The sequence below is a fragment of the Hyla sarda genome, chromosome 1 (assembly GCF_029499605.1).
Source record: "Hyla sarda isolate aHylSar1 chromosome 1, aHylSar1.hap1, whole genome shotgun sequence".
Classification (NCBI taxonomy): domain Eukaryota; kingdom Metazoa; phylum Chordata; class Amphibia; order Anura; family Hylidae; genus Hyla; species Hyla sarda.
In genome coordinates, this window is record NC_079189.1 from 118,108,624 (window position 1) to 118,114,767 (window position 6,144).

Consider the following 6,144-nt stretch of genomic DNA (forward strand, 5'->3'; position numbering starts at 1 on the left):
AGCGGCCATGTTTGTTTCTGGCGTCTTCCCTGCTGTATTGCTGAAGGGCCCGGTCTGCACGTGATTAGTGTCCTCTTAGTTTCTACAGTTTTTTTTTTTTTTCAACCAGGGTGCCTCCAGCTGTTGCAAAAATACAACTTTCAGCATTCTTGGACATGTTGAGAGTTGTAGTTTAGCAACAGCTGGAGGCGCCCTGGTTGGGAAATACTGGACACAGCTATTTTTTATTTTTACACTTTAGTTTTTTCCTCCTCGTCTTCTAAAGAGCGACAACACTTTCCGTTTTTCACCTACAGACCCAAATGTTTTTTTGCGTCATTAATTGTATAATTAACTGCACATGAAGTCTGCGCCCAAAGCTGTACATTTACTTCGTGACCATGTAGTAAGCGCAGGAGCAGGGCTCGCTACATAGCCGGGCCTCACTGATAATGGCGGATATCAGCAATCCCACTATGGCAAAACCAGAGGTTTCACTGGGCTTAAAGGGTTACTCCGCTCCCCAGCGTCCGGAACATTGAGTTCCTGAACGCTGTGTGCGGGCTTCCGTGTTCACACCGCCCCCTTGTGACGTCACGCCCCGTCATGTGATGTCACGTCCTGCCCCCTCAATGAAAGTCTATGGGAGGGGGTGCGACGTGAACATAGACTTTCCCATAGACTTTCCCATAGACCTTCCCATAGACTTTCATTGAGGGGGTGGACGTGAACACGGAAGCCCGCACACAGCGTTCAGGAACTCAATGTTCCGGATGCTGAGGAGCGGAGTAACCCTTTAAAGGGGTAGTCTAGTGGTGAAAAACATCCCCTATCCCCCGGCTCGCTGGCCAGATAGCGGGTGTCGACCACCGCACGAAGCTGCGGCTGACACGACCCCTCAATACATCACTATGGCCGAGCCGGAGATTGCCATAGAGTGGTTGACACACCCCCTTCCCCCGTACAGGAGATCACAGGGGGCAACAGCGGTCAGACCCCCACAATCTGATAATTATCCCGATAAGTTTTTTTTTAGCACTGGATATCTCCTTAACAGACTCCGGCAGTGCAATCGCGAGGGTTAGATAAGCTTAAATGGAAGCCAGAGGTCTTGATGTGCAGGATCGACGATCTTCTTGTGCAGCCTGGACAGCTAGGCTATACAGATTATATATCACAGCCCTTTAGACCCTTGTTTAGATTTAAACAACTATTTATTGATATGCATTAAAAGGAATCTCATAACATAAAATGTGGTTAACCCTCTTAAGGACCAAGCCCATTTTCACCTTAAGGACCAGAGCATTTTTTGCACATCTGACCACTGTCACTTTAAGCATTAATAACTCTGGGATGCTTTTACTTTTCATTCTGATTCCGAGATTATTTTTTGGTGACATATTCTACTTTATGTGAATTCAGGTAGAAAACAGACATGGTTGCACATCTACAATCTTTCACAATGATCCAATTGTTTCTCAGCATAATTTCAAAAACTAACAGGTTGTTAGTATATACGTTTTGATCAAAAAGTACAAAGCCCACTCGCCACGTCAAGGCCACCTATTTATGATCAAAACGTATATACCAACAACCTGTTAATTTTTGAAATTATGCTGAGAAGCAATTGAATCATTGTGCAAGATTGTAGATGTGCACCATGTCTGTTTTCTACTTGAGTACACATTGTGTTTTCTATCCCCTCTTTTTTTTTTTAACACGTTGTCTGCACTCTTCCCCACCCCCTCAGCCCAACCCTATATAAGTAGTAGTTAGCTACACATGGGCCTTTTCTTTCCTGGCAGCCTCCCAGTCTGACTGGGATCACATGGTAAGTGAGCTATAACATCCTGTTCACACTGGTTTGGTGCTGTGCGGCGTCCGTTGCCGCCGTGGTGCCGTGTCTGCGGGGAGGTGCGACCCATGGACTGGTTTGAGTGGCGTTGGGGCCGCTCTGCCAGTGGGTCATTCCCCCCTGTGGGCACTGGTGTCGCGGCGGTGGTGGTCGCCGCCCAGTGCTACGCCATTTTATGCTAGGGATGTTAGGGACCCACTCTAAATAGGTGGCCTTGACGTGGCGAGTGGGCTTTGTACTTTTTGATCAAAACGTATATACTAACAACCTGTTAGTTTTTGAAATTATGCTGAGAAGCAATTGGATCATTGTACAAGATTGTAGATGTGCACCATGTCTGTTTTCTACTTGAGTACATATTCTGCTTTATGTTAGTGGTAAATTTTTGTCAATACTTGCATCATTTCTTGGTGAAAAATGCAAACATTTTATGAAAAATTAGCAAATTTTGCATTTTTTTTTTAAATTTGAAACTCTGCTTTTAAGGAAAATAGACATAACAAATAAATTATATATTGTTTCACATATACAATATGTCTACTTTATATTTTCATCATAAAGTTGATATGTTTATATGTTTTTACTTTTGGAAGACATCAGAGGGCTTCAAAGTTCAGCAGCAATTTTTCACCAAATTTTCAAAATCAGAATTTTTCAGGGACCAGTTCAGTTTTCAAGTGGATTTGAAATACCTTCATATTAGAAATATCCCATATATCACCCCATTATAAAAACTGCACCCCTCAAAGTATTTAGGTGTTTCACAGGAATAGCAGCAAAGTGAAGGAGAAAATTCAAAATCTTCATTTTTTTTACACTGGCATGTTTTTGTAGACACAGTTTTTGAAATTTTACAAGGGGTAAATGGAGAAAAAAAAACTAAAATTTTAACCCAATTTCTCTTGAGTAAGGAAATACCGTGTATGTTAAGTGTTCGGCGGGCACAGTGGAGGGCTCAGAAGGGAAGGAGCGACAATGGGATTTTGGAGAGTGAGTTTTTCTGCAATTATTTTTGGGGGGCATGTCACATTTAGGAAGCCAGAACAGCAAAGAAAACTCCAACATGGCATACTCTTTTGGAAACTGCACCCCTCAAGGAAGGTAAGGCTGGGTTCACACCACGTTTTTCAAATACGGTAACCTTATACGGTTTTCCGCAAAAAAACGTATACGACCGTATCAAAACCGTATGCATAGAGAATGCATTGTAAACCGTATTCCAAATGTTGTGTACGGTTGCATCGGTTTTGCCTCGGATACGGTTTTGCCGATTTTTCAACCGTAGGCAAAAACGCTGTCCACCACGTTTTTGCCTCCGGTTGGAAAACCGTATGTGAACCGTATGCGGTTCTTTTAACACTGTTGTCTATGAGAACCGTACACAGAATTTCAATAGAACAATAATAACTTTATTAAATTGCTGGAAAACTAATTCCAACAAAATAGCAAAACCGTTGGTAAAAACTGATGCAAACGGATATACCCGTACGGGGAAAAATCGTATACGTTTTAATTTGTCATACGGTTGTATACGGTTTTTGCCATACGTTTTTTAGCGGAAAACCGTATACGGTAACCATATTTGAAAAACGTGGTGTGAACCCAGCCTAAGGCTGGGTTCACACCACGTTTTCTTAAATACGGTTCCCGTATACGTTTTGGAGGAGGGGGGCGGGGCTTAATCGTGGCGCCCGCACTCAGCTGTATTCGGGAACCGTATTTAATACAAGTCTATGAGCCGACCGGAGTGAACCGCAGCCTCCGGTCGGCTTAGTTTTCGGCCGTATGCGGTTTCCCGACCGCAGGCAAAAACGTGGTCGACCACGTTTTTGCCTGCGGTCGGGAAACCGCATACGGCCGAAAACTAAGCGGACCGGAGGCTGCGGTTCACTCCGGTCGGCTCATAGACTTGCATTAAATACGGTTCCCGAATACGGCTGAGTGCGGGCGCCGCGGTTAAGCCCTGCCCCCCTCCTCCAAACCGTATACGGGAACCATATTTAAGAAAACGTGGTGTGAACCCAGCCTAACAAGGGGTACGGTGAGCCTTAACACCCCACAATGTTACATTTTTTAGAGAAGTAATAGGAGGAAAAAAAATTGTAACCCCCATCTCTTCTGAGTATGAAAATACCCCATGTGTGGACGTCAAGTGCACTGTGGGAGAACTACAATGCCCAGAAGAGAAGGAGTCACATTTGGCTTTTGGAAAGCAAATTTTGCTGAAATGGTTTTTGGGGGGCATGTCGCATTTAGGAAGCCCCTATGGTGCTAGAACAGCAAAAAAAAAAAACACATGGCATACTATTTTTGAAACTACACCCCTCAAGGAATGTAACAAGGGGTACAGTGAGCCTTAACACCGCACAGGTGTTTGACAAATTTCCGCTAAAGTTGGACGTGAAAATGAAAAATTAGATTTTTTTTCACTAAAATGCTGGTGTAACCCCAAATTTTTCATTTTCACAAGGGGTAATAGGAGAAAAAGCCTCCCAAAATTTGTAACCCCATTTCTAATACCTCATATGGAAATACCTAATATGTGGTGCTCAGAAGGAGCGCCATTGAACTTTTGGAGAAAGAATTTGGTTGGAATAGAAATCGGGGGGCCATGTGCGTTTACAACCATGTGCCCATGGTGCTAGAACAGTGGACTCCCCCCCCCCCCCCCCCCCCACATGTGACCCCATTTTGGAAACTACACCCCTCACAGAATTTCATAAGGGGGCAGTGAGTATTTACACCCAACTGGCGTTTGAGAGATCTTTGGAACAAATTTTATTTTTCATTTTCACGGACCACTTTTCCAAAAAATCTGTCAGACACCTGTGGGGTGTAAATGCTCACTGCACCCCTTATTAAATTCTGCGGGGGGTCCATTGTTCTGGCACTATGTGGGCTTTGTAAACACACATGGCCTTCAATTCTCAAAAGCCCAATGGTGCTCCTTCTCTTCTGAGCATTGTAGTGCGTCTGCAGAGCACTTTACATCCACATATGGGGTATGTTCTTACTCAGAAGAGGTGGGGCTACATATTTTGGGGGGCTTTTTTCTATTCTGGGAGTTGTTGTTTTTCAACAGCTGGAGGCACTGTTTTGGAAACAGTGCCGTACAAGAGTTTTTTTTTTTTTTTTATGGTGGGGGTGGGGGAGTGTTATACTTTTTATTTTGTGTAGTGTAGTGTAGTGTTTTTAGGGTACATTCAAACGGTCGGGGTTTACAGTGAATTTCTCGCTTGGAGTTTGAGCTGTGGCGGAAAATTTGCTGCATCTGCTGCATCTCAAACTCGCTGTAAACCCCCACCCGAGTGAATGTACCCGGGGGGGGGGGCAAACCTATAGCTGTTGCAAAACTACAACTCCCAGCATGCACTGGCAGACCATACATGCTGATAGTTGTAGCTATGCAACAGCTGGAGGCACACTGGTTGCGAAACACTGAGTTAGGTAACAAACTCTGTTTCACAACCAATGTGTCTCCAGCTGTTGCAAAGCTGCAACACTCAGCATGCATTGACAGTCGAAGGGCATACTGAGAGTTGTAGTTTTGCAACAGCTGGAACCAGAAAAAAACTGTGTGTATATATATATATATATATATATATATATATATCCTGATTTATATACAGGTTTTTGCTGTTTACATGTCAGCTTTACCCTCTGGCATCGGTCCTTAACTATTGGACAGATTTCCCTGGTTTTCCTTGAGAAACCCCAACATCATGGGGGAAACGCGTCAGAACGAGATGACATAGAACTGTAACGTTGTTTTTATTCACATGAGGTGTTAGTTTTTGGTAATCTAATCTGGTTTTTACTGGTGAGCGGATATCTTGCTACATACAATCTTATTATTGGTGACAGTTGATTTGTGTTGGAGACAATTTATCTCTACCATTAGACTGGAGTAAACTATTTGTCTCTTTTGCCATTGTCACCAAAGAGAATGTACTGTGATAAGTGATGTTTTATACTGTCACAGTTTAAATACAGTGGTGATATAGAGTCACAATTGTAATGCAGTGTATTGCGACACTTATATATTTATGAGGTTCCGCTCTCCTGACTACATTATTAAACAAACCAGATGTTGAGATACAGTCATGGCCGTAAATGTTGGCACCCCTGAAATTTTTCTAGAAAATGAAGTATTTCTCACAGAAAAGGATTGCAGTAACACATTTTGCTATACACATGTTTGCTCCCTTTTTTGTGTATTGGAACTAAACTAAAAAAGGGAGGAAAAAAAGCAAATTGGACATAATGTCACACCAAACTCCAGAAATGGGCTGGACAAAATTATTGGCAAC